The 19,345-nt window shown below is 39.7% G+C and overlaps 1 protein-coding gene across 10 annotated transcripts in view; it reads left to right on the top strand.

Annotated features, from left to right (window-relative positions):
* Positions 1–40: 40 nt before the first annotated feature.
* The window catches only part of SLC25A40 (solute carrier family 25 member 40), a 104,301-nt gene continuing 84,996 nt past the window's right edge, over positions 41–19,345 (top strand). For 3 of the 10 annotated variants that reach the window (XR_011648830.1, XM_058297070.2, XM_058297066.2), the window contains exon 1: positions 61–286. The gene's annotated coding sequence lies outside the window, so the exon portion shown is untranslated. Of the gene's footprint in view, positions 287–19,345 lie in introns of all 10 variants that reach the window. The other 7 variants (XM_004478086.4, XM_071215184.1, XR_011648831.1 and 4 more) reach the window with 4 other exon arrangements.

The raw sequence follows: 19,345 nt of genomic DNA on the forward strand, positions 1-19,345 counted from the left end.
CTCACACGCCACGCGTCAGGCCCCGCCTCCTCGCGTCCGCGCCCCGCCCCCACGGGCCTCATCTCCACCCACCCCAACCCCCATTGCGATTCCCTCTTTGCTTCGGATCCCAGTTCTCTGCCCACCCCTTCAGCCGGGCGGACCCTCTTACAGTCTTGGTGGCTGCATGTTGACCAAACCTAGTGGACGCAGTTAGTGCCGGAGGCCGGCCCAGCCCACCGCCAGGGTCATTCCCGCCCTTTAGGATTGCCTCGACCACCTGCCCTTCCGCCGCCTCTGCCAGCAGGTACGCTTATCTCCCGCGGTTCAATGTCCGGGAGACTGGAGGCGCGGCGGCCGGGGCCGACCTCAGACTTAGCCTCGGACCTCGGGGTCCGCTTTGGCGGAAGCCAAAGCCGGGCAGCGCCAGCCACCTTCAGCGAGCCCGGGTCGCAGAGCGTGGTTTCCCTGCGGTCGCTGTTGACCCAGCCGGTGGGGGACAGGCGGCAGAGGGACCGGCCCGGGGGCGTCGGAGCGAGGGCCGGGCCTGGCGGTCTTTGCTCTAACGGGAGCGCCACCCCGGGACGAGGTCAGGTCGCTTTGTGCCTTTTGGTAACTCGCTGTGGGCCTTCTCTTTTGACCTCTGTTGTACACATTTGTTTTCGTTTATAACTTTCGTTTTGTGTAAGTTCATTTCATCAGTAATAAAAAGGGAGTGGAATTTAAAATCTCAGTCTAGCGTTTTGGTTGTAGACCGGCCACTTACCAGCCTGGTTAAGACTTAGGTTGTTACCTAATTAAGTATCAGTTTCCTCACCTGTAAAATGAGGATAATAATGAGATTTAGTAAGACTTAAATTAAAGTATTTGTGAAAGAGTGCTTTGTAAATGGGAAAATGCTTCACGCATGCACAGAATTTCGGGGGTATATTTCTACTCGTGAGCTTCCTAAGGAGGAAGAGGATTTTATCTTGTTCTACTTTGCATTCATTAACAACTCCTGGCTCCAAAAACATTCCCTTACTGTTTTTGGTTGATTTTAACCGCTCAAGGAAGTTAGAAAGCGCCAGTGTCTCTTTTTAGCATATAGGTGCATTGAAGCATACCAAGGTAGATTGTGATACCGTTAGCCAAAATGGAAAACACAGGAGATAAATCGGGTTTCCTAAGGTAAATGAGAATTTTGTTTTGGATAGGGTTCGGTTGAAGGGCCTGGGGAGACAGTAATGAAACTGTGTTTACTAGACAGTTGGAAATATTTGCCTTTAATTCAAAAGAGAGATCTGAGGGAAAGAGCTAGAAGGAGAGAATGGAATCTGTTTGAGAACCATCATAAAGACCAATCACTAATTCTCAATAATGGGGTGCTGTATAAGATCTTGAGAGTGGCAAGGAGGGTGTAGTTTTAAGAAATATATTCAACACTTTAATTTTAATTTGGGAAAAAAATTTAAATACAAATTACAGAAAAAATTTGTTTATCAGAAGTTTTAAAAGCTTGAAAAACACTAATAGAAAATGTAGTTAAAGCTTTGGGAGGAAATGAAATTGCCCAGGAGATCCTGTGAAATAAAAAAAGTGGTGATGGGCAGAGGATGATGAAATAGTGACAGATAATGGCCAAAGTGTTGGAAAGATAACTAGTAACAAAACTTACCTTCAGAAGCCAAGAGAATTGCAAACATTGAAATTAGACAAGCTTTTAGCCTCAAATTTAATCTGCAAAAGTGGGTAACTGTTTCTCAGAATTGTTGTGTGAGGATTAGATGAAAAGTTTTAGAAAGTTTAATTAGTGCAGTGTCTGGCATAGAAAGGAGTAAGAACTGAGTGCTACCATTTGGAGCCTTGCACCAACTCTACCAGCTCCAAGAGAGCTTCAAAAAGGTTACAACTTGGAAAATAGGCCTTTGATTTTTGCATTTAAGATGTCGTTGATTTCTTTAATAATAATTTCACTGTATGTTGAAAGTGGGTGCTAGATAAGAATGGGCTTGAAGTGAAGATGGGTAGAGTATACTGTTACCACCCATCTCCTGAAGGACACTAGCTGGAGTGACTGCAAGACCAAAGAACAAGCACACTTGGCATTTAATCAGGCATAAGCTTTATTGGGACTTAAAAACAGGAGAGATGCTTTGATGGTGGCTGGTCAGAGAATGAATGAAGTTAGCGCTCTTCAAAGACATGAGAAAATCAGGGGTGATATATAAGAGGTTTCAGAACAAGAACATTCCATAGGATATGAGAACAGAGTTCCTTTTAGGGTCACCTGAAGGGTACACATGGGATGTGGTGATGTTTTCATTATGCAACTAGGAAGGATGTTCATCAAGGACATTTAGTGCTTTGGGAAATTAATAGTTTATGATACCATCTATACATTCTGTCCCCTCTGGGGAGGGTTGTTAACCTTTACCTTATGTCTAGGTCATGCAGGTGGCCACGTGCTGAGGACTTAGAGGGGGCCCTGAGTCCCCACGGTATTTTTTCAAAACATTTAGTCAGTATTAGGGAAGTATAGTGATAGAAGAGGAACAATGAGTCTTTGGAAAGTTTAAGAGACATGAGAATGACAAGCATGTCTCTACTTAAAAAAATTAAAAATGGAAGCCCATTTTATGTTCTGGTGAAAGATGGGTTACCCAGTTTATCATAATGGGAAGGACACAACATAGTTGTATCCTATGCTTTTAGACACACTCTGTACTGCACTATGGTGATAATACTAAGACATAAATAAGCAGAAAGTCTGCATTACTGCATAGTGGTAATTTTGTCACCTGTGGCCCAAGGTTAACTTTGAAAAACATTATGGGAAAGTGTCTTAGTTCCCAAGCTGCTAAAACATATACTGTACAATGGGTTGGCTTCACAACAGGAATTTATTGACTCATGGTCTCAGAGACTAGAAGGCTTGCTTCCTTTTGTGGTTAGTGTCTGTTGGCTGGCCAGCAATATTTGAGGTTCTGTGGCTTTTTTCATCACATGGTACATGGAGGCATCATCTTCTTTCTCTTCTGGGTTCCACTGATTTCCAGCTTCTGGCTGCTTCCCTGGCTTTTCCTTACATGTCCAATTTTCTTTTCTTTCAAGAACTTTAGCCACAGTGGATAAAGGCCCACTCTCATTCAATTTGTATACCACCTTAACTAATACCATCTTGAAACATTCTTTTTATAAATGGGTTCACACCCATTTATACCTGAACATTGCATTTTATGGGGGACATTATTCAATCCCCAACAAAATACAAATCTTATAGTAGTCATAGGAAAAAGAACTTGGCTGTATATGCATGACCAATAAGATTAGAAACCTCCTCACCTAACATATCAATTATTAAATCTGTTGGTACAACAATAAGGTTTATGTTAAAGTGGATCTTGAGAATGTGACATAGAAAGAGTCCTTCACATGAAGGGTATACATTCAAAAAGAAATGAATGCAAGTAGGGTTATTAGTGGTGATAAGTTTGATTATAAAGTCCTGTTAAGCAAAACAGGAAACTGAGCAGAATCAGGGTCTAATGAAATGTGCATTTTGGTCTGAATAAGGAGAAAGGAATTTTCCTTCAGTATTGGCTGTATCCCTAATTAGTTTGATGACCTTGGACAAATACTATCCTTTCTATTCTGTAGTTTCCTTATCTGTAAGTGCAGATAATACCTGCTCAGTCCACCTCACAATTTTCTGTGACTATCAAATGAAGTCTAATCAGCCTTTTCAGATTGTCTACCCCATATCTAAATATATATATTTTTTGTTCTGGAGTCTAGGAAAAATGATTTACTTATTCTTTTGTAATACTTTGACGTTATGTTGTCCTTTATTTTTTATTTTATTATTATTTTTTAATACCCTGCCTTGCGGTTTTTTTTTGCATGCTATCCGCTCTCTGTGTCTATTCGCTGTGTGTTCTTCTGTGTCTGTATTTATTTTTAAAATTTATTTTCCCTCCCCCCGCTTGCGGCTTGCTTGCTGCCTGCTCTCTGTGTCCATTCGCTGTACTCTTCTGTGTTTTTTTGCTTGTCTGTCTTTTTTTGTTGTGTCACCTTGCTGAGTCAGCCCTCTGCGATGCTTGCCGGCCGAGCGGCTCTCCACAGCATGCCGGTGAACCTGCCTTTACAAGGAGGCCCCAGGATGTGAACCCAGGATCTCCCGTATGGTAGATGGCAGCCCAACTGATTGAGCCACAGCCGCTTCCCTGTTGTCCTTTATTTTTTTCTTTATCAAATATATCACTTGTACATAAACATATATAAAAATAAGTGTATACTAGTAGTTATGAACTTACAAAACAAACATACATCACATCATACAGGGCTCTCATACCCCACCCTACTACCGGTACCTTGCATTGCTGTGAAACATTTTTAACTAGTGTTTAAAGCGCATCCTCAAAATATTACAACTAGCCAAATATCCTACATTTGGTGTATTTTTCTCCCAACCCCGCCTATTATAATTACTATATCATTTATACATGAACATACATAAACAATTAGTGTATAGTAAAAGCTGTTACAAAGCAAACATACATAACATCATACAGGGGTCCCATACATCAGCCCACCATCAACACCTTGCATTGTTGTGAGACATTGTTATAAATTATGAAAAAATATTGTTAAAATCTTACTATTAACTGTAGTCTTTATCTTACATTTGGTGTATTTTTCCCCCAACCCACCCTATTATTTTTTTCTAAATATTTTTTTCCTACAGAAGTTGTAAACTTATGAAACAATCGTGCATAATTGCAGAATTCCCATATAACACCCCTCTATCAACACACCATACTGTGGTAGAACATTTGTTACAGGTTATGATACTATCATCAGACTATTACTAGTCCATAGCATACATTTGGCATGCTTTTTCCCTACTCCCCCATTATCAGCACAGTACATCTTTGGAATAGATGCATGAATATTACATTATTGCTGTTAAACACAGTCCATAAGCCACTCCAGTTATATTTTCCCCATGATTCTTCACATTCACACCACCCTCCAATAGTGCCATACATCTTCTCTAGCTCACAAAGGACACTCTTGCATCTTTACCATCAACCACAATTCTCATCCATCTCTGGGTTCACTGTGTTAATCAATCCGTAGCTTATTCTCTAGCTTTCTTTCAGTTGGTATTTACATTCCTAGACTACCCTTTTCAGCCACATTCCCATTTATAAACCAGCTGTTACTCACTATAATGTGTTACTATCAACTCTATATATTTCCACATTTTTACAGTAAAATTAATTAAAACTTCTATGTACATTAAACACCTGTAGTCCATCTCAGCCCTCCTCCTATCTCCTTTAAGAATCCACCACCTACCACCAGGTCTTGAATATATTTTTCTACATTTTCTTCTAGAAGCTTTATGGTTCTTGCTTTTATATTTAGGTTTTTTATCCATTTTGAGTTAATTTTTGTATAAAGTGTGAGATAGGGGTCGGCAGACTTGGCCCAGTGGTTAGGCCAAGGTTAGGTTAGGGTGTCTGTCTACCACATGGGAGGTCCGCAGTTCTAACCCGGGGCCTCCCTAACCCGTGTGGAGCTGGCCCACGCGCAATGCTGATGTGTGCAAGGAGTGCCAAGCCACGTAGGGGAGCCCCATGCTCAAGGAGTGCGCCCCGTAAGGAGAGCCGCCCAGCACAAAAGAAAGTGTAGCCTGCCCAGAAATGGAGCCGCACACATGGAGAGCTGACACAGGAAGATGACGCAACAAAAAGAAACACAGGTTCCCATGCCACTGACAACAACAGACGCGGACAAAGCATGTGCAGCAAATAGACACAGAGAACAGACAACGGGGGGGGGGGGGGGGGCGGGGAGGGAGGGAATAAATAAATAAATAAATAAATCTTTTTTAAAAAAAGTGTGAGATAGGTGTCCTTTTTACTTCTTTTGGCTATGGATATCATCAGTTTTCTCAGCACCATTCGTTGAATGGACAGTTCTGCCCTAGCTGGATGGGTTTGACAGGCTTGTTAGAAATCACTTGACCATAGCTGTGAGAGTCTGTTTCTGAACCATAATTTGGTTCCATTAGTCTATGTGTTTGTCTTTATGCCAGTACTATGCTGTTTTTATCACTGTAGCTAGGTAAGATGATTTAAAGTCTGGAAGTAAGAGTCTTCCAACTTTGCTTTTCCTTTTTAAGATGTTTCTGGCTATTCTGGACCCCTTACCCTTCCAAATAAATTTGGTAATCATGTTTTCCATTTATTTTTTAGAATCCTGGTTGAACTTTTTATTGGAATTGCATTGAATCTTTGTATCAATTTGAGTAGAGTTGACTTCTTAATGATATTTAGTCTTCTAGTCTGTGAGCATGGAATGTTCTTCCAATTATTTAGATATCTTTGATTTCTTTTAACAATGAGTTTAGTTTTCTGAATACAAATGCTTTACATCACTGGTTAAATTCCAAAATATTTGGGTTTTATCTGTCCTTTTATTTTGACATTTTTAGTTACTTTTACTGATATAATCTTCATTTCTAGACTTTCTTCCAAGCCTCTCTTTCCAGTATTTTCTTTTCAGACTGTAGCACACCCTTTAGTATTTCCTGCAAAGCTGGCATCTTGGTTACAGACTCTCTCAATTTCTGTTTATCTGTGAATATTCTAAAATCACCCTCATTTTTGAAAGACAGTCTTGCTGGATATAAGATTCTTGGCTGCAAGTTTTTTGCCCGCAGTATCTTAAGTATATCAATTCACTCTCTTTGCCTCCATGATTTCTGATGAGAAATCAGCACTTAATCTTATATAGTATGCATAGCTTTTCTCTTGCTACTCTCAGAATTCTCTTTTTCTTTGGCATTTGACATTCTGTTTAGTATATGTCTCAGAGTTGGTCTGTTCAGATTTATCGAATGGGAGTATGTTGTGCTTCTTGAGCATGGACATCTATGTCATTCCATAGAGTTGTGAAATTTTCTACCATTATTTTTTCAAATATTCCTTTTGCCCTTTTCCCTTCTCTTTTCCTTCTGGGACACACATGACATGTATGTTTGCATGTTTCTTGCTGTCATTTAGTTCCCTGAGACCTTGTTCAATTTTTTCCATTCTTCATCTTTTCTTTTGTATGTTTGCTTTCAGAGATCATTTCTTCAAGCTCACCAATCCTTTCTTCTGTCTTCTCAAATGTCTTATATGATCCTGGTGTATTTTTCATTTCATTTATTGCACTTTTCAGTCGATTGGCTATATTTCTATGTATGCTTTCAAATTCTTCCTTTTGCTCATCTAATGTCTTCTTAATATCCTTAATCTCTTTAGCTATCTCATTGAATTTATTAAGGAGATTTGTTTGAACGTCTATGATTTGTTGTCTCCTTTATGTCATCTGGAGGCTTATCTTGTTCCTTTAACTGGGTCATATCTCTCTGTTTATTGGTGTGGATTGTAAATTTTTTGTTGGTGTCTTAGCATCTGGTTTACTAGATGTATTTATTCTGAGTGCAGTTTCTTTCTTTAATTTAGGGCTTTCTTGCCCTTTTCTCCCTTGCTGGTTGTGTAGTAGAAGCCAAGGATAGTGTAGTCAATGATGTAAGCTGTGGAAGCTCAAGCTGTCTGCATTGTCCCAGGGACCAGTAAAGCTTCTTCCAATTTTCTCCTTTGCCAGGGATAGGGACAGAGCCACAGCCGTGTGTAATAATCCAAGTTGTGTAGGCCTAGACTGTAGTTGCCCAGAGAGACTGATGAAGCTTCATGCCCCTTTCTCCCCTAACTGGGATGGGGATGCAACTGCAGATGTGGGCAACAATTTATGCTGTGCGGATCCAAAATGACCACAGTTACCCCGGCTGACTTCCAGCTATTCAGCCTGTGCCAGCTAAATGTACCTGCAGTTACCAGGATTGGCTGTTCAGGGCTCACCATCTTCCTCCCTGCTAGAGGTGGGGCTGAAGCCTAGCCTAGGGCTGCAAGCCAGTCTGGGTGAAAGAAGCCAGTCACTGGTCACTGTGATTTTCAGTTAACCCAGCTTCCCCTCGTGTGGGGGGTGGAGTCAAAATGGCGACTGGGTTATACTTTAACCAGCCGAATTGACTAATCAGTAGCTGAAATTGATGGCCAGTTGTCTCTTCCTCCCGCTTTTGGGAAATGGTGCTTCAAATTCCAGCCACAGAATAGCTCTTCAGGCAGCTTGCACCACCAGAGTAGGATGATCACTGGCCTCCGCAATGTGGCCTGTGTTTTCCTGGAGAGGCTGGTACAGGTCTCCCCAGCATCCTCCCTGCTGGAGGTGGGGCTGGGGCTTAGGCTAGAGCTGCAATCCTATCTGGATGGAAAGAAGCTGGTCCCTACCAGCACTGTGATTTTCAGTCTGTCCAAATTCCCCTCGTGCCAGGGGCAGAGGTAAAATGGTGGCTTTTGGCCTCTTTCTCACTTGGAAAGTTTCAAACTTTAGCTGTTTTTAGGATTATACTTTAGCCTGCTGAATTTACTGATCAGTAACTGAAGTTGGTGCCCATCCATCTCTTCCTCCCCTGCTTTTGGGAAATGGAGCTTCCATTTCCCACTGTGGAATAGCTCCTGAGGCGACTTGTGCCACCAGTGGAGGATGGGCCCTTGCCTCCAGGTGTGGAGTGCTCTACTAACGAATCTTCTCCGCAGATGGGCAGTCTCCTTCCATTCTTTCAAGGATGTTGCAAGATCTCTTCCGGTCTCCTGGAACCCCCAGACGGATGCTCTGGGTGATTACTAACTGTCCTGTAGCCCGAGCAGACTCCAGGAGCTACTTACTCTGCTGCGATCTTGCTTTCTGGTTGTCTGGTCTTTTTTTTTTTTTTAACTTAAACCTCTCCACGTGGCTGGCAATTGTTCATCTTCCCTATCCATAGGGAATGTAGCATAGATTTTCTGCCTTTATTCCCTGTTCATTTGGGACCTTCAGTTCTCATTATTGCTCTTTGATTAATTTGTTAATATATTATCTTCTGAAATGTGTTCCGTTGCTATTTTTATTATTTTATGTCTCACTACCTTGGCAAATTGGATGCCCTAAGGTTTCTCTGGGTTCAAGTTCTTAGTTTTGCAGGCTAAGCTCATGAATGGTTAGGACTGATTAGTGCCTGTGGTGCTGAAGTCCATGTTTCAGGTGAGGGTGAGTTTGGAAACCAGGGAAAACTAATTCAGAGTATAAAGTCTTTTTTTTTTTTTAAAGATTTATTTATTTATTTCTCTCCCCTTCCCCCGCCCCGGTTGTCTGTTCTCTGTGTCTGTTTGCTGCCTCTTCTTCTTTGTCCGCTTCTGTTGTTGTCAGCGGCATGGGAATCTGTGTTTCTCTTTGTTGTGTCATCTTGTGTCAGCTCTCCGTGTGGGCGGCGCCTTTCTTAGGCAGGCTGCACTTTCTTTCGCACTGGTTGGCTCTCCTTACGGGGCGCACTCCTTGCGCATGGGGCTCCGCTACTCAGGGGTCACTCCTGTGTGGCATGGGACTCCTTGCACGTGTCAGCACTGCGCATGGGCCAGCTCCACATGGCTCAAGGAGGCCCGGGGTTTGAACTGCAGACCTCCCATGTGGTAGACGGACGCCCTCACCACTGGGCCAAGTCTGCTTCCCTAGAGTATAAAGTCTTAACACAACCTTAGTGAAGGATCAAAAATGGAAAATATGCAGGCAGGAGTCAGAATTTGAGAGTAGATCCTCCTAGGACAACATAATACAGAAACTGCTGTAGTGTGTATGGGAGCTGTTAAGGATAAAGAACTGGGTCCAGATGTTACATCTTATAGCCTGAATGAGATCATAAAATCCTTGGAGGTAGTACTGAGCACACATTTGGTCATGACCGTAAAGCAGTCTACCTGCGTACTCCCCTTTAATCTTTCCTTTCCTTATTTATTTTTTTTAAGGAAATACAATGCATTTATTATCCAGAGATAGAATGTGCTAATATTGTTTTTATTTTAAAGATTTATTTATTTCTGTCCCCTTTACCCCCTCCCCCCATTGTCTGCTTTTTGTGTCCATTCGCTGTGTGTTCTTCTGTGTCTGCTCCCATTCCTGCCAGAAGCACAGGAATCTGTGTCTCTCTTTGTTGCGTCATCTTGCTGCGTCAGCTCTCTGTGTGTGCGGCGCCACTCCTGGGCAGGCTTTCTTTCATGCTGGGTGACTATCCTTACGGGGCACACTCCTTGCACGTAGAGCTAGCCCCCTACATGGGGGACACCCCTGTGTGGAACGGCACTCATTGCGCGCATCAGCACTGCGCGTGGGCCAGCTCCACACGGGTCAGGGAGGCCCGGGGTTTGAACCTCGGACCTCCCATGTGGTAGGCGGATACCCTAACCACTGAGCCAAGTCCGCTTCCCTCCTTTCCTTATTTATTGAGCGCTTACAATGTCCCATGACTAGTGAGGTTGATATACTGTTAAGGTTCTTAGAAGTATCAACATACAACAATCATCTTTTCCTTTCTTTTTTTTAAATTTCTAATACTCATAATCAAGGTATAATCCACATAAAATAATGTGCACTCAATTTTAAATGACAATTTGATGATTTCTGGCAAATATGTACATCCGTGTAACTTATCACCTTAATTAAGATAGTGAACCATTTCTGTCATCCCAAAAGGGAATCCTACCAGAGACAACCACTCTTCTGATTTGTATTATATCATAAGATTACTTTTGCCTATATTTCACTTCATATAAAATAGAATTATATAGAATATACCTTTTGGGTTTGAATTTTGTGTAACATAATAACTTTAGGTTCATTATGTTGGTACATTAGTTCCTTTTTATTGCTGAATAGTATGCATTGTATAAATATACTACAGTTTATTTATCCAGTGACCTGCTGATGGATACTTGGGTTGATTTTAGTTTTGGGCTGTTATGAATTATGCTGTTGTGAACAATCATATACAGGGTCATTTTTGTGAACATGATTTTATTATATTGTATAAATACCTAGAGGCAGAATTGCTGGGTTATAAGTAACTATTTAATGTTGTGAGAAACTACCAAACTTTTTAACCTTCTGTCTACTGATAAATGAATGTTGCAGTTGTTACATGTCCTTGTCACTGGTTGTAAATGGTATCTCATGTAGTGCTGTTTAAAATTGAAGTAAAATGCACATTTATAAAATTCACCATTTTAACTATTTTGAGGTGATTTCTTGTTTATTCAAAATGTTGTGCAACTATCACCACTATCTAATTCTACAACATTTTCATCATCCCCAGAAAGAAACCCTCTACCCATTAAGGACCGAAAGCATGGACTGTTATACCCACTTAGTGATCCACCCAAAAACAAAGGCTGCGGCCTAAACTCCAAATACCAGAGACTGAAATCCTCAACCTTGCTAAGGGAACACTTCCATCTCTGAACCTTTATTGTATTGTTTTTTTACAGGGCATTCTCTGTTTTAGTTTGTTGCGGTTATAAAGCAATAGCAAAACAGCTTACGTTTGTATTTATTTTCCATTCCATACTCTTCCTGCCCCCTTGTGTTTTCTTTCAAAATCCATTCCTTTCAAACAAAATAAATCTTTTGGAGATGTGTGTTTAAAAAAATTTTTTTTGATCTACTCTTCCATCTCCATGGATATGGCCTATTCAGGACATTTCATATAAATGGAATCATAGAATACATTGTTTTGTGTCTAACTTCTTTCTGGTATCATAATGTTTTCAAAGTTCATCTATGTTGTGACATTACACTAGTTAATGTTCTCCAGAGAAACAGAAACAATAGAGGGTGTGTATTTGTATGTTGAGAGAGAAGGGCAAGAGAGATTTATTTATTTCAAGGAATTGGCTGACATACTCAAGCAATTTTCATGATTGTAGGGCCTGGCAAGTTCAAAATCAAAAGGACAGACTAACAAGGTGGAAACTCAGCCAGAGTTAACACTGTGTAATGTTGAGGCACAATTTCTTCACAGGAAAACCTCAGTTTCTGTTCTTAAGGTCTTTCAACTAATTGGATGAGGATCACTCACATTATCACATTATCACCTTTACTAAAAGTTGATTGTATGGGAAAACCTTTCAGTCTTTCACCATTGAATATGACATCTGCTGTGGGTTTTTCCTAAGTGCCCCTTATCATATGAGCAAGTTCCCTTCTATTCCTATTCTGAGTGCTTTTGTCATGAAAGGATGTTGGCTTTTGTTAGATGCCTTTTCTGCATATGTATCAATTGATATGATCATGTGGGTTTTTTTCTTCATTCTATTAATATATATTGCATTTATTAATTTCCTTATATCAAACCATCTTTACCTTCCTGGAATAAGTTCCACTTGTTCATGGTCTATAATCCTTTTAATATACAATTGGATTTGGTTTGCCAGTATTTTGAAGAATTTTGCATCTATATTCATAAGAAAGATTGGTCTGTAAATTTCTTTTCCTGGCTTTGGTAACAGAAAACCTCATAGAATGAGTTAGGAGGTAATCCCTCCTCATCTGTTTTTTTTTAAAGAGTTTGAGAAGGATTAGAGATAAATCTTCTTCAGATATTTTATAGAGTTCATCAATGAAGTCGTCTGTCTTTGACTTTTCTTTATTGGAAGGTTTTTTATTCCTAATTCAATCTCATTACTTGTTATTGGACATTTGAGGTCTTCTGTTTCTTCTTGCACCAGCAAGGAACTTATCCATTTTATCCAGGTTTTCTAATTTGGTGGCATATAATTGTTCATAGTATCATTTTATAATCCTTTTTATTTCTGAAAGTTTGGTAGTAATACCCCCACTTTCATTCCTGATTTTAGTTATTTGTGTCCTCTCTATTTCATTGTCAGTCTGGATAGGAAAAAGGTTTGTTAGTTTCATTGATATTTTCAAAAATTCTTTTGATTTTGTTGATTCTCCCTATTGGTTTTCTTTTTTTTTAATTTTAATTTTACTTTTTATTAAATTCTTTTTTTTTTAAAGATACATAAATCACAAAAAGTGTTACATTAAAAAATATAAGTGGGAAGCGGACTTGGCCCAGTGGTTAGGGCATCCGTCTACCACATGGGAGGTCCATGGTTCAAACCCCCGGCCTCCTTGACCCGTGTGGAGCTGGCCCACGTGCAGTGCTGATGCGCGCAATGGGTGCCGTGGCACGGAGGGGTGTCCCTGTGTAGGGGAGCCCCACAAGCAAGGAGTGCGCCCCATAAGGAGTCACCCAGCACGAAAGAAAGTGTAGCCTGCCCAGGAATGGTGCTGCACACACGAAGAGCTGACACAACAAGATGACACAACAAAAAGAAACACAGATTCCCCTGCCACTGACAACAGAAGCGGAAAAAGAAGAACACATAGCAAATAGACATAAAGAACAGACAACTGGGGGGGGAGGGGAGATAAATATAAGAGGTTCCCAAATGCCCCACACCCCCCCTCCTCCCACATCAACAACCACCCTCATCATTGTGGCACATTCATTGCATTTGGTGAATACATTTTGTAGCACTGTTGGACTGCATGGATTATCATTTATATTGTAGTTTACACTCTCCCCCAGTATGTTCAGTGGGTTATAGCAGGATATATAATGTCCAGCATCTGTCCCTGCAATATCATTTTACCTATTGGTTTTCTATTCTCTATTTCATTCATCTCTGCACTAATCTTTACTATTTCCTTCCCTCTACTAAATTTGAGTTTAATTTACTCCTGGTCTAGTTTAGTTGGCTGTGAAGATAGGCTATTGATTTGTGACCATTCTTCTTTTTAATGTAGGCTTTAGAGCTATATATTTCCCTCAAGAGTCCTGCCTTCACTGCATCCCATAGGTTTTTGTGTGTTATATTTTCTCTTTCCTTCCTCTCAAGATATTTCCTTATTTCCATTTTGATTTCTTCTTTGACCCATTGGTTGTTTAATAGTGTATTGTGGGAAACAGATGTGGCTCAACTAAGTAAGTGGGCTCTAGTCTACCATACAGGAGGTCCAGGGTGTGATGCCCCAGGCCTCCTGGTCAAGGCAAGCTGGCCCACGCAGTGAGCTGGCCCATGCAGAGTGCCGGTCTATGACGGAACGACACCCTGCGCAGGAGTGACAACTGATACGGAGAGCTGGCACAGCAAGATGATGCAATAAGAGACAGAGAAAAGAGAAAATAAGATGTAGGAGAACAAGGAGTTGAGGTAGCACAAGAGAATACTCCCCTTTCTCCTACTCCAGAAGGTCCCAGGATTGGTTCCGGAGCCTCCTAATGAGAATACAAGCAGACACAGAAGCACACACAGTAAATGGACACAGAGAGCAGACATCGGGGGGGGGGGGGGGGGGGGGAGGGCAGGGGTGGAGAGCAATAAATAAAAAATGAATCTTTAAAAAAATAGTGTATTGTTTAATTTCCACATTTTAATAGAATTTCCAGTTTACCTTCTATTATTGATTCCTAACTTTCCTGCATTGTGGTCTGAGAAAAATACTTTGTACAAATTCAGTACTTTCAAATTTATTAAGATTTAATTTGTGCTCTAACATATATTCTATCCTAGAAAATGTTTCATGTGCTTTTGAGATTATGTATTTTGCTTTTGTTGGGTGAAACATTCTATATCCATTATCTCTAGGTAGTTGATAGTGTTATTCAAGTCCTCTGTTACTATATTGATCTTGTTTAGACATTCTGTCAATCGTTGAGATACATTGAAATCTTTAGTTATTTTTGTGAAACTTTATTTCTCCCTTCAACCTGTCAATTTTTGCTTCATACATTTTAGGGCTCTATTGTGAGTTGCATATATGTTTATAATCATTATATCTTTTTGGATTGAAACCATCCAAACTATACTGATATCATCATTATAATATCCTTCTTTGTCTTTTGTAACCTTTTTGACTTAAAATCTATTTTGCCTGACAATATATAGCCACTCTGGTTTTCTTTTGATTACCGTTTGCATGGAATATCATTTCCACCCTTTTACTTTCAACCTTTTTATGTCTTTGTATCTAAAGTGAGTCTCTTATAGAGAGCATATAATGGGCCATGCTTTTTCATCCAGTCTACCAATATCTGCCTTTTAATAAGGAGTGTAATGCATTGACATTTAAGATAATAACTGAGATGGAAAGATTTAAAATGTTATTTTATACATTTGCCTGTTATATAGGGGGAAAAAGCAGTTTCAAACCAAAAGTGCAATAATACCGGATTTTATATTTATCTATGTAATTACCTTTACCAGTGTTTGTTATTTCTTCTTATGACTTGGAGTTATTGTCTAGTGTCCATTTTATCTCAACCTGAAGGACTCCCTTTAGTACTTCCTATAGGGCCATTCCTCTACTAATGAACTCTTTCAGCTTAAGTTTATCTGTAAGATCTAGAACAAGACAAACATGCCTGCTGTTATCCCTGTTTTTCAACATTTTACTGGAAGTTCTTGTCGGAGCTGTCAGGCAAGAGAAAGAAATAACAGGCATCCAAATTGGAAAGGAAGAAACTAATTATTCCTATTAGCAGATGACGTGATCCTATACATAGAAAATCCCAAAGAATATGCAAGAAAGCTACTAGAATTAATTTAAAAATTCAGCGCAAAGTTGCAAGAAACAAGATAAACATGCAGAAGTCAGTTGGTTTTTGTACATCAAAAATAATCTGGAAAGGAAAGCAAGGTAGCAATTCTATTTACGATAGCATCTAAAGGAATAAAAAAAATTACCCAGTGATACTTTTTAACAAGAAGGTGAAAGACTTATTTGCTGAAAACTACAAAATATGCCAGAAAGATATTGAATAATACCTAAATAAATATTCTTTGTTCATGATTGGAAGACTTAATATTATTAAGATGTTAATACTGCCTAAAGCAACCTATGGATTCAATACAATCCTTATCACAATTTCAGCAGCTTTTTTTGCAGAAATAGAAAAGCTATCCATAAATTCATATAGAATTGCAAGGAGCCCCAAAGAGCTAAAACAATAGAAAAAGAAGAACTAAGTGTGGAGGACTCACACTTCTGATTTCAAAATGTACTACAAAGCTACAGTAATTAAAACTGTAGTGTGGTACTATCACAAAGAGACATTTAGGCCAATGTAAATGATAGTCCAGAGATAGATCCACACTTCTATGGCTAGTTGATTTTTGACAAGGATGCTAAGTCCATTCAATGGGGGAAAAATAGTCTCTTCAGCAAATGGTTTTGGAAAAACTGGAAATACTCATGCGAAAAGAATGAAGGTGTACCTTTACTCTTACCATATACAAAAAATAATCCCACATGGGTCAGTGACCTAAAAACTATAAAACTCTTTGAGGAAGTCACAAGCATGCCTAGTGGCTATGTCCCAACCCTTACCTGCCCCCCACCCCTGCTCCCTTTTCTATTGTGTGTAGATGTTTAAATATGTTTCCATTCTGTAACAGAAGACTGGCTACCATGGGATTTCTTCCCTTGCTCTTTTGGACCCTGTGTTGTGTTAGTAATAAAGCAGGTATTTGCTGAAAGTTTCTTTTGTACCTGAATCTGTGTTCCCATGCACTGTTTAACAACTTGCTACCAACTCTTAGAAGATAAATATGATAATACCTTCATACCTGGTGCTGGCAGTAGATTTTTAGATTTAAGCAAAATCTTAAGCAAAAAAAGGAAAAATTAGATAAAATAGACTTCACTGAAGTAAAAAATTAAAAACTTTTAGGTATATACATAGAAATGGGATAGTTAGGTCATATGATAATTCTGTTTAACTTTCTTAGGAACCACCAAACTGTTTTCCACAGTGCACCATTTTACATACTCACCAACAATGCACAAGGATTCCTATTTCTCTGCATCCTCACCAATACTTATTTTCAATTTTTTTAAACAATAGCCATTCTAGTATGTGTGAAGGAGTATCTCATGGTTTTGATTTGGATTTCCCTAATGACTGTTGACGTTGATTATGTTTTCATGTACTTCTTGGCCATTTGTGCATCCTCTTTGGAGAAATGTTTACTCAAATTCTTTGACTTTTTAAAGTAGGGTTATCTTTTCATTTCTTTATAATGTCCTTAATGCACAAAAGTTTTTAATTTTGATGAAATAAAAAAATTTTTTTTGATGAAATCTCCTTATTAAAAATTGCATGCTTATACATTACAAATCTAGAACCATTGGTTTATCACTACCTTTTCTGCATTTTTATTTTAGTTCCTGTACCAAGTAAAAAGTGGAGTTACAAGTCAAAAAATGTGGTAGTACTGGCATTTATATTCATGTCATTGCTTTTAGTGGAGATCTTTATTTCTCCATGTGGCTTTGATTTATTGCCTGGTGTCCTTCCCTTTCAACCTGAAGAACTCCTTTTAACATTTCTTGTAGGGCCAGCCTTTTGATGAACTCCCCCAAATTTTGTTACCTGAGAATTTTTAAATTTCTCCCTCATGTTTGAAAGGCAGTTTTGCCAGATACAGAATTCTTGCAGTTTTCCTTTTCTACACTTAATGTGTCATTCTACTGTATTCTTGCCTTCATGACTTATGATGAGAACTTGGCACTTAATCTTATTGAGCCTCCCTTGTATGTGACACATTATTTGTCTTGCATCTTTCAGGATTCTTTTTTTCTTCAACATTTGACAATTTATTATGTGTTTAGGTTTGTATATTCGGGTTTATCCTGTTTGGAGTTCATCAGACTTCTTGGATGTGGAGATTCATGTCTTTCATTAAATTTTGGAAGTGTTCAGCCATTATTTCTTTGAATATTCTCTATGCCCTTTGGGGTCCACACAATGCATATATTGGTATGTTGATAGTGTCTCACAGGTCTCACAAGCTCTATTCACTTTTCTTTGCTCATTTTTCTTTCTGCTCCTCAGACTGTAAGATTCCAGTTGTTTTAGCTTCTTTTTCCAGCTCTAATCTGCTGTTGAAACCCTCTAGGGAATTTTTTAAAAATTTCTATTACTGTGGTCTTCAGCTCTCTTTGGTTTCTTTTCAAGATTTCTGTTTATTGATGTTTATGTTCAGCTGTCATTTTCCCAGTGTTCTTTGTCAGCATTTTCTTTAGCTCTTTGAGCATATTGAGGACCATTTAAACAGTTGTTTGTATGGTATTTCCGGTGCTGGTCCTCCTTGTTGATAGTTTCTAATGCTTTATCCTGTTCCTTTTCATGGACCATTATTTCTTATTTATATGTATCTTTTGTAATATTTTTGTTGCAGGCTGGACTTTGTGATATTTGAATTGTTATCTGTGGAATTTAGACACTGAGGCATCTGTTTCTTAAGCTTATATTGTGCTCATGTTATGACAGGTTTCCTTAATTACCAGGAGCTCACACATACACAAGAAAAACACCTTTTCTAAAATTTGTAGATTGACCTGTATGAGTACTTTTCTTCAGAGCTTGACCAATATGTTGAGTTTCAAGAATAGTCCAAGGTAAAATAATAGGAACTCTCCAATCTTTTCTGTGTGTGCATCTTGTCTAGGGTATGCTTATATGGCCCTAGGAATGCCCCAATTTACATGCATCCAAATGCCTTCTTTTTTCCAGCAAACTGTACTTCCTCAGTGTCCTTGTGTAACACTGTATATTCCATAGCCAGTAATCCTTTGCCATACGTAGCTGCAATTTGACTGTTCTTCTACAGTGTTCTATTGGGGAGTTCTGTGATCTACCTCTACGTGCAGGACAAATTCTGGGATGGCAGGCCTGCAATAAGTGTCCTGGTTGGGTGCTTCAGTCTGCTACCTGATAAATAGGCACATACAGGCACCCAGTATGTGCATGAGGTTTACTCTGCTCTCTATAGAACCAGTACCAAGGACTTAAACTGGAAGTATGGATGGGCTCTGTACCGAACTGGTGTAGAGATTGGAGAGTAGCCAAGAGCTCCACAAGGAGGTTTCCTTGGAGCTTTGAGAAAGATGTTTCTCATCTTTTCAAAGCTTCTGTGGGATACCTGGTCCTGGAGCATGTCAATCTGCCATCTTGATTGGGATCCTCTCTTCCCCATTTTTAACAGAATTCTTGGTAGGCAGTATTTTTCTCTTTCATAACTTAAAAAATTTTATTTACTGACTTCTGACCTCAGTGATTTCTTCAGGAAATTGATAATCTTGTTGAGGATACCTTGTCTGTGATGAATCACTTCTTTCTTGCGACTTTTAGAATTCTTTCTTGGGAAACTGACTTGGCCTAGTGGTTAGGGCATCCGTCTACCACATGGGAGGTCTGCGGTTCAAACCCCGGGCCTCCTTGACCCGTGTGGAGCTGGCCCATGTGCAGTGCTGATGCACGCAAGGAGTGCCCTGCCATGCAGGGGTGTCCCCCACATAGGGGAGCCCCACATGCAAGGAGTGCACTCCGTAAGGAGAGCTGCCCAGCGTGAAAGAAAGTGCAGCCTGCCTAAGAATGGCGCCACCCACA

This window comes from Dasypus novemcinctus, chromosome 5 (assembly GCF_030445035.2).
Source record: "Dasypus novemcinctus isolate mDasNov1 chromosome 5, mDasNov1.1.hap2, whole genome shotgun sequence".
NCBI lineage: Eukaryota > Metazoa > Chordata > Mammalia > Cingulata > Dasypodidae > Dasypus > Dasypus novemcinctus.